The following is a 9,009-nucleotide window of genomic DNA, read 5'->3' as shown; positions in this document are numbered from 1 at the left end:
GAGATATACCCTCAATTGCTTTAACCGAATTTGTTATAGCTACAGTCCTTTTTCATTAAATATTCCACATTTGTGGATAATGGTTCCATTGGCTTAAATTACAGAAGGAAAATGAATCAGTCATTCGCAGCTGCTACTTGAGGCAGAATCATTTGCACTTGATTTGTATTAGCAAGATTAATTAATATCAAATACTACTGTGGAGATGTCAGCCTATTTGGACTGAATGGATCACCATATTCAGGTGTTTCTTGGTCTCTGAAGAAAACAAAATTACTTTGTATTTAGATGGAAAGGCTTGAAGGACTTAGGGGCTAGTTGGTAGGTGGCGAGGTTGTAACTGCATCCATACCATTGATGCCACTTTTTCTGAAAGTATGGGAGCTGAGATCTTTGTGGTCAAAGTGTGTCGCCATGGCTTTAATTTTTCTCCATACTAAAGCTGGGAGATCCAAGTGTACTAAAGTATCTCTATTTTCATAGAAGAAAGAGACGATGCATATGATGAGAGCAACAGATGTAGCGACTCCAGCAATGAGGATTATGCCCCAAAAGCTATTAAGATCGATGCTGTTTGAAGAAACTGAGCTGGTGAGCTCTGGACAACTAGGTGTCTGCCCAAATCATGCTTTCTCAAATTGAACCATTTTAGCTTCCTCAGTCACATTTAAGACTTGTATTGAAACATCAGGTACAAGAGGTGATCACTTTGGGAAGACCTGAAAATTACAAAATAAGAAACCAAGTACAGTTTGAAATTTATGCACAAGTACGTGAGAGAGACTCACAAATCCAAACCCATCGAACTTGTAAGTTGGTTGAACTGCAGTGTATTTGGAGCAATGTTTTGCAGGGAAAAGCTTCATGTAAGGGATTTCCTCAAAAGCAGCGGCAATTCCACCATCTGAACTCCTGTTTGAAAATAATTCATCCAGTTCTTCTGGAGACTCATAGATTACAAGCTTGGTTTCGTCAAATTTCATCCACTTCAAGAATTCATAAACAAAAGAGCCCTTTTGGTAATCCACACACTCCCCATTCTTTATGGGCTCATTTATGTCTGTGATAGTTGGCTTGAGCTGTTGAACTGTTAACATTGAAGTCAAGCTGGCTGTGCAACTTTGAGTAAGAATCAGCACCACAAAAAACCATATGATCACCCCAAACCGAGTCAAGTTACTCACGATTCTCTCCTCTGTGAACATAGTTTAAGAATGGAAAGGAAAATCAGCATCAGAACATCAATATAAAAAATATAATTTTTGAAACATAAAAATATATCCTGAAATGCACTTTCATATATGTTGTATGGAATGTCAATATATTAATAGTTGGTTTCAGTCGTGTTTTGAGTGTTGTTATATTAAGGTTCTGGCCCCATGGAAATTCTGCAACTTCTTAATAAGATGTGCTCAATATGCAACATTTTCAAATACTACCATGGAGTTTTTTCATTCCAATATATATTCAAGGAGGTGGAAGAGCAATTACTCTAGGCAAACACCATTGTGGAGAGTGAAAACCAGAGGATCGTGCCAACTTGATTTGAATGAGGCCCTCTGATATCTTCATTTATACGATGTTCCAGAACCCAAATCACAATACCAGTAAAGACAAAGAAATAAGCGCTTGTCACCCAAAGGTCCAGAGTCAGTGGCTTCAAGCAAACCCATGCATTTTTACTTCTGTTATCGATGATGGGCACGATCATTGACACCCCAGAGTCTGTGTACGGTAGTGTGAAGCCTACATACAAGGACCTGTTCACTAGAATCATAGTATCTCCAACCACAACATCATACTTCTTTTCACAATAAACAATGGGGCCTTCTGTTATGCATTACGGGAAAATATGCTGCAGGTTTGGTTTTTATTTTGACAAACTTCATCATAATTGAAGCCAAACCTAGAGTTACCTCTCTGTACCAGGAAAGGTAAAGAGTTCGATCAATTGACCCAGAGATATACTTGATATATCAGATCGTTGTCATCACCTGCTGGATCGCTATCAGGCGTCTGGAAGGGAATGTACTCATAAGGAACAGCATATGGTAATGCTGCCATTACTGCATCGAGGACTGCTATGGAAAATCCAGTGACTTCTGTCACGTTAGTGCTAGGATCTCGTGTCACCTTTACGAATTCACCAAAACCCTTGGTGACTGGTACTCCTATTCTCATCTTCTTCTTATTGGTTGGAAGGACACAACCTTTAGGAATAGAGGGGAATTCTCCTGGCCATACGATTGTTCCTAGATTGGCCTTGGAAGTAGAATGTGTTGAAGAAAAACCAGCCTTGAACTAGGGACTGTTAGAGCAAAAACTAAAAAAAAAAAAACAACCAATTTGTAAGAACTTCTCTTAGGAATAAATCAAACAGATGGTACGCAATCAACCAAGATCAAGAACACAAGAGAATTATCGTGGTTAGATAAACTTGATCTACATCCACACTGATTTCCTGAAGCCTTTATTCAACTATACCAACCAGAGATTACACAAGAATCAAAAACAAAGAAATTACAGCTTTTCCCAAAAAAACCTCCTCACCTTTGTTTCTTTCTATACAAGATAACCGAGACAGACCTATGATTATGGATTTGCAAAGCTCTCTTCATTTCTTGCTCTCTATTCTATACAACTGAATGCCCCCATTTTGTTTTCTCGAGACTGCACCTTTTATATCAGTCACAAACCTCTAACTAACTAACAATACTCCCAGCCGTTATTTTCTACCTAGGTCAGCAAGCTTTATTGTTTGCTAGTTGAGCTTAGTTAGCAGCCTTGCCACTTGTCACTTGATAGTTGGTAAACTCTACAAAACTCCACTTTGACAACCTATTAAGTTGACAAGTGTCTAAACTACCTTCAGGTTTCAGTACCTTCCCTAATGGGAAGTCTTCAGCAGTCTCCCATGTTGATCAAATTCAAACAATGTTTGAACTTAGTCACATTTAGAGACTTAGTCAACATGCCGGATGGATTGTCTTTAGTAGGAACTTTTCCTACTCCAATATCTCCTGCAACAATGATATCTCTCACAAAGTGCAGTCTTACATCAATATGTTTGGGCCTTTCGTGGAAGGATTGATTCTTGGCTAAATGGATTGCACTTTGGTTATCACAATATACAACAACTTTACCTCCGTACATAGCCAATTCTTCTGTAATACCCTTCAGCCAAATTGCCTCCTTCACAGCCTTTGTCATTGCCATGTATTCAACTTCAGTGGTTGAGAGAGCTACTACTGATTGAAGGTTGGCCTTCTAGCTCACTGCTCCTCCAAACACTGTGAATACATATCCAGTAAGAGACTTTCTGGTGTCAATGTTCCCAACATAATCAACATCTACAAACCCTTGTAACTGAGTTCCCAACTGACTATTACCTCCATAAACCGGCCCCAAGCTTCTAGTACCAACTAAGTATTGAAAAAACCACTTTAGTGCTTGCCAATGTAGCTTTCCAGGGCAGCTCATGTATCTACTTGTCATGCTAACCGCATATGTAAGATCAAGCTAAGAACACACCATAGTGTACATCACACTACCCACCATGCTAGCATAAGGTATTCTTTCCATAAACCTTTTCTCTTCATGAGTCTCAGGTGCTTGTGTTATGGAAAGTCTAAAAAGTTGTCCTAGAGGAGTACTCAATGTCTTTACATTATTCATCTCAAATCTGCTTAGTACCTTTGAGATGTATGACTTTTAAGAAAGCCTAAGTACCCTCTTGCTCCTGTCTTTTTCTATCTCCATTCCTAAAATCCTCTTGGCTGAACCAAGATCTTTCATTTCAAATTCAGCCTTAAGCATCTCTTTGACCTGCTCCAAGTGTCTTTTCTCCTTACATGCCACCAGCATGTCATCCACATATAGTAAAAGATATACCATGTTGTCTTCAGTTAGCTTAAAATATATACACATCCATCATGGCTGCTCCGATTGAAACCAATATCTAGCATGTACTTATCAAATCTCTTATACCATTGCCTAGGTGATTGCTTTAGGCCATAAAGAGATTTCTTAAGTAAACATTTTGCCTTCGGGTGGTTGCATATAAATCAGCTCATCAAGTTTTCCATGCAAGAATGTTGTCTTCACATCCAGTTGATCTAACTCCAAGTCTTCATGAGCTACAACAGCCAACAACAATCGGATTGAACTGTGTTTAACTACAAGAGAGAATATCTCATTATAGTCAACACCCTCATTTTGTGAAAACCCCTTAGCCATCAGCCTTGCCTTGTACCTTGGAGCCTCATTCCCTAGTGTCCCTTGCTTTCTTTTGAAAACCCACTTGGAGCCTACTACCTTTCGGTCCTTGGGTTTAGTGACTAATTCCCAAGTCTCATTTTTCCTTAAGGAATCCATCTCCTCTTATATAGCTTTTACCCATTGATCAACCTCATTGCTATTGATGGCTTCTTGGTATGTTTTTGGCTCCATATCCACTATTTCTTCAGCTACACTCAATGCAAATGCTGTCATCTCAGCTTGGCCATATCTCTTGGGAGGTTTGACTTGTCTTTTTTGCCTGTCTCTTGCCAAACTATAGGATTCTAGCCCTTGAGTTGGTTCATCTTGTATTTCATGTACAATTTCTTCTTGAACTGTCTTTGATGAAGTCTCTTTAGACTTTTCAGGTTGCAAAGTCTCATGCTCCACCTCAAACTATAACTGATCTGACCCTTCCACATCTTTGGCTAGAGTTTGTTTTGACATATCTTGCTCATTAAAAGTTACATCTCTACTAATTATACACTTCCCTTTGCCTTGTGTTTCTATCCACAACTTGTAACCTTTAACTTCTTTTGGATACCCCAAGAAAATACACTTTACAGCCCGTGGTTCTAACTTATCTGTTTTGGTATGTACATAAGCTGTGCGTCCAAAAACTTTAAGATGTTGATAATCTACAGCTTTCCTAGTCCACTTTTCTTGAGGGGTTTTGAATTGTAATGCTGATGATGGGCTCCTATTGATCAAATGGACAGTTGTTTCTGCAGCCTTAGCCTAGAAAACCTTTGACAACCCTGAACTTGACAACATGCATCTCACCCTCTCCAAAATGGTCCTATTCATGCGCTCAGCTAGGCCATTTTATTGAGGTGTATATCTAATAGTTGTATGTGTAGCTATGCCTTCCTGTTGACAAAATGAATTAAAATCATTTGATAGGAATTCAAGCCCATTATTTGTTCTCAACTTCTTCACTTTTCTGCCTACTTGAGTTTCAACCAGAATTTTCCACTCTTTGAACTTTAGGAAGGTCTCACTTTTATTTTTAAGAAAATAAATCCACACTTTTCTAGAGTAATCATCAATAAGAGTTAAGAAATACCTTGCTCCACTTATCAACGGTACCCATGATGGTCCCCACAAGTCAGAGTGTATGTAGTCTAGTTGGTTTTGTGTTTCATGTACTACTTTGGCAAACTTCACCCTTGTAGCCTTGCCATACACATAATGTTCACAAAAAGGGAAATCTGTTAGCTTGTAGTTTCCCAACACTCCTTGCTTCTCCAGCTCTTGTAGTCCCCTGTGGCTGATGTGACCAAGCCTCTGATGCCATAGTTTGGTTGTCCCCACATCCTCCTTCAGCACAGTAGAAACTTTGCCTATCACAATCTAGCCTATAAGAGTATACAACTCATTTTTTATTGTCACTTTCATGATAGTAAGTGAACCTCTAGCCACTCTCAAAGAGTTAGGTTCTGACTTGAATGTATATCCTAACTTGTCCAGCATTCCAAGTGAGATAAGGTTCATTTTTAACTCGGGTATATACCTGATATCTTCAAGAACTCTTTCAATGCCATCATAGTGCTTGATCCTGACGGTACCAGTACCAAGAATCTTGCAATGTTTATTATTGCCCAGTAGGACATGACCTTCATCAGCTTCTTTAAAGTCTTAAAACAAAGCTTTGATAGGACACATGTGAAAAGAGCACCCTGAATCAAGTATCCACTCCTTGCCCGAGTCCACCTCTGCCACATTCAGCACCCCAGCATTGTCATATCCATCCAAAATCATAGCAGCATCACCCTCATTCATGGTTTTTTTTACTATGTTTTGTCTCATATCCGGGCAATCCTTCTTAAAGTGCCCTTCCTTGTGACAAATAAAACACTTGAACTTCTTGGTCTTGGATTTTGATCTGGACTTTGAATTATTGCCCTTTTTTTTTTCTCGTTTTTTAGATTTTCCCCTGATGTTTAAACCCTCACCCGACTCCTCCTTAGATTCTTCTTGTTTCTGTAATTCTCTAGCATGCAAAATGGACTGCATCTCGTCAAAGGTCAGGCTGTCTCTCCCATACATTATGGCCTCTTTCATGTTAGTATATGATGCATCTAAAGAAGTCAGTAACAGAATTGCTTTATCTTCATTTGATACTGCGATATCAATATTTTTCAAATCCAAGATTATCTTATTGAAGTGATCAAGATGCTCTTCAATTGACATACTCGGGGTCATCTTGAATGTATATAACTTGATCTTCTTATGTAATCGGTTTGCTAATGACTTGGTCATGTATAGGCTCTCAAGCTTGAGCCACAACTTAGCTGTAGACTTTGCTTTGGCCACCTCTCTCAGCACAGTATCACCTAAAGAAAGAATGATAGCACCGTGAGCTTTCTCCAACAACTCTATTTTCTGCTTTTCTTGCATGGTACTGGGCAAGTTTTTCTCTCCAAGTAGGGCATCTTGGAGCCCCTGTTGAACCAGTAATGCCCTCATCTTTAGTCTCCATAACCCGAAATCATTTTTCCCCGTAAACTTTTCTACATCGAACTTTACAGTCCCCATTATAACCCAAAGGCTCTGATACCAATTGTTGAAGAAGAACCAGCCTTGAACTAGGGATTGTTAGAGCAGAAACTAAAAAAAAAAAACAACCAGTTTGCAAGAACTTCTCTTAGGAATAAAATCAAACAGCTGGTACACAATCAACCAAGATCAAGAACACAAGAGAATTATCGTGATTCGATCAACTTGATCTACATCCACACTGATTTCCTAAAGCCTTTATTCAACTGTACCAACTAGAGATTACACAAGAATCAAAAACAAAGAAATTACAGATTTCCCAAAAAAACCTCATCACCTCTGTTTCTTTCTATACAAGATAACTGAGATAGACCTATGGTTATGGATTTGCAAAGCTCTCTTCATTTCTTGCTCTCTGTTCTATACAACTAAATGCCCTCATTCTATTTTCTCGAGACTGCACCTTTTATATCAGTCACAAACCTCTAACTAACTAACAATACTCCCAGCCATTATTTTCTACCTAGGTCAGCAAGCTTTATTTTTTGCTAGTTGAGCTTAGTCAGCAGCCTTGCCACTTGTCACTTGATAGTTGGCAAAATCTACAGAATGTAACTTTCTTACAGTTCCACTCTCTGGTGTCCAAAATCCAACCCCTCTTTCCCCTTTGCCGATCACATTGACTACCTGAAAAGCTGATGAGCGTAGTTGCCTGTTAAAAAATTGGAAGTCTCCACTAAGGCCCTTAAATCTAGTACTTAATAGTGATTGGAGAAGATTTGGACCTATTTGGGAGACTCGTATAGTATCACGATCGGTTGAATTTCTGGAAGTAATAAACTTTTGGAAGCTGAAGTTTGTTGCCCCAAGTTTTTCAACTGCCATAGCTAGCCCATAAGCAGCATCATAAGCCCAGAGTCCAAAAATGTTCAGCTCAAAGCTTTCATTGGTTGGATATTCTTGTTGGATTTTTCTTTTCCATCTGATTTTAAAACTTTCAAGCTCTTTCAACCTTGGAACATGAGGCTTCACCCCCAACACTCCTTGTATTGAATCAATGACAGATGGATCCAATGTACTCAAGATATCAGTTAACCCATCAGTTAGAATCCAAACAAAACCTTCTTCCATCATTCCAATCTCATTTGCTCTGGTGAAAAATCCTGGGCCTAGAGGTATAAGCATGTGTACAATGAAAACTCTGGTTGACATCGTCATCAACTTGTAAAGCTCTTCGAGGATCTGATCATCAGTGGCTAATGGATGAATGACGCTCCTGTAGGAGATACGGGTGTCAATCTCTTGCAAGGCATCAATAAGATATGGTATATAACTCCATTTCCGTCTCGTTGTCCAAGTAAATGAGCACCACTAGTGCAGCCATGACAGCCCTGTGTTAGGTGGCAGTTGGCAGTAATGTATTCACATTGTGATGAACTTATCCTCTTCTGCACTCGCACGCAGGGAATTTAATAGGTTTATGATGATATGTGGCTAACTTGGAATGAAAATGATAATTTTTAAAATAAAAAATATTTATTCTCACAAAAAATTACAATATTCAGAATTAATGGATTGTCTGCACTAAAGAATAACCAATAAAATGAATCTGTCCTTACATTCCCTCCATTGTCGAAGATCTTGTGTGTGGGCAAGCATCAACCACATAGTGTAAGCATCAGCCACAAGAAGTTGACTACTTGTGTGAGACAGCAAGAAATTCGTGAATTTGACGAAATTTAAGGCAATCATCTATGTCTTGTAAAAAAATGTAGGAACAACCATTGTAATATTGTAAGTAGCTTTTTGCAATAATATTTTATTTCGTAGCAAAGCAATTTTTCAGTGATGAATTAGTGTTCATAGCAAATAGATGACATTCAACAATCACATACATTTGTAGTAAATATTTTTTTTTAAAAAAAAAAAAATAGCCACAAAATTTGTATTTATAATGCAACATCACTTTTAAGCAGGATATATCTTTCTAGATAGTAAACTGTTACTTACACCTTTTGGGCCCAAAGTTTATATTATTGTAAAAAAAAATAACTTTTAATTATGATATTTGTTGAGGCAAGTATGTTCTTATAATATTTTGTAACTTAATTAACTTACATTATTAATACAAAAAAAAAAAATTATTAGCATTCTCTAATTTATTCCCTACAATATGGGGAAAAATAAATTATGGAATAAGTGTTTATAAGTAGCATTTTTTTGCATTATAAT

The 9,009-nt window shown here is 38.1% G+C and overlaps 1 pseudogene; it reads right to left on the bottom strand.

Annotated features, from left to right (window-relative positions):
- Positions 1-314: 314 nt before the first annotated feature.
- LOC117913208 lies at positions 315-8,161 on the bottom strand (annotated as a pseudogene).
- Between the last annotated feature and the right edge of the window lie 848 nt (positions 8,162-9,009).

The sequence above is a fragment of the Vitis riparia genome, chromosome 4, assembly GCF_004353265.1.
Source record: "Vitis riparia cultivar Riparia Gloire de Montpellier isolate 1030 chromosome 4, EGFV_Vit.rip_1.0, whole genome shotgun sequence".
In the NCBI taxonomy this organism is placed as follows: Eukaryota; Viridiplantae; Streptophyta; class Magnoliopsida; order Vitales; family Vitaceae; genus Vitis; species Vitis riparia.
This window is presented reverse-complemented; position numbering and strand designations above follow the sequence as displayed.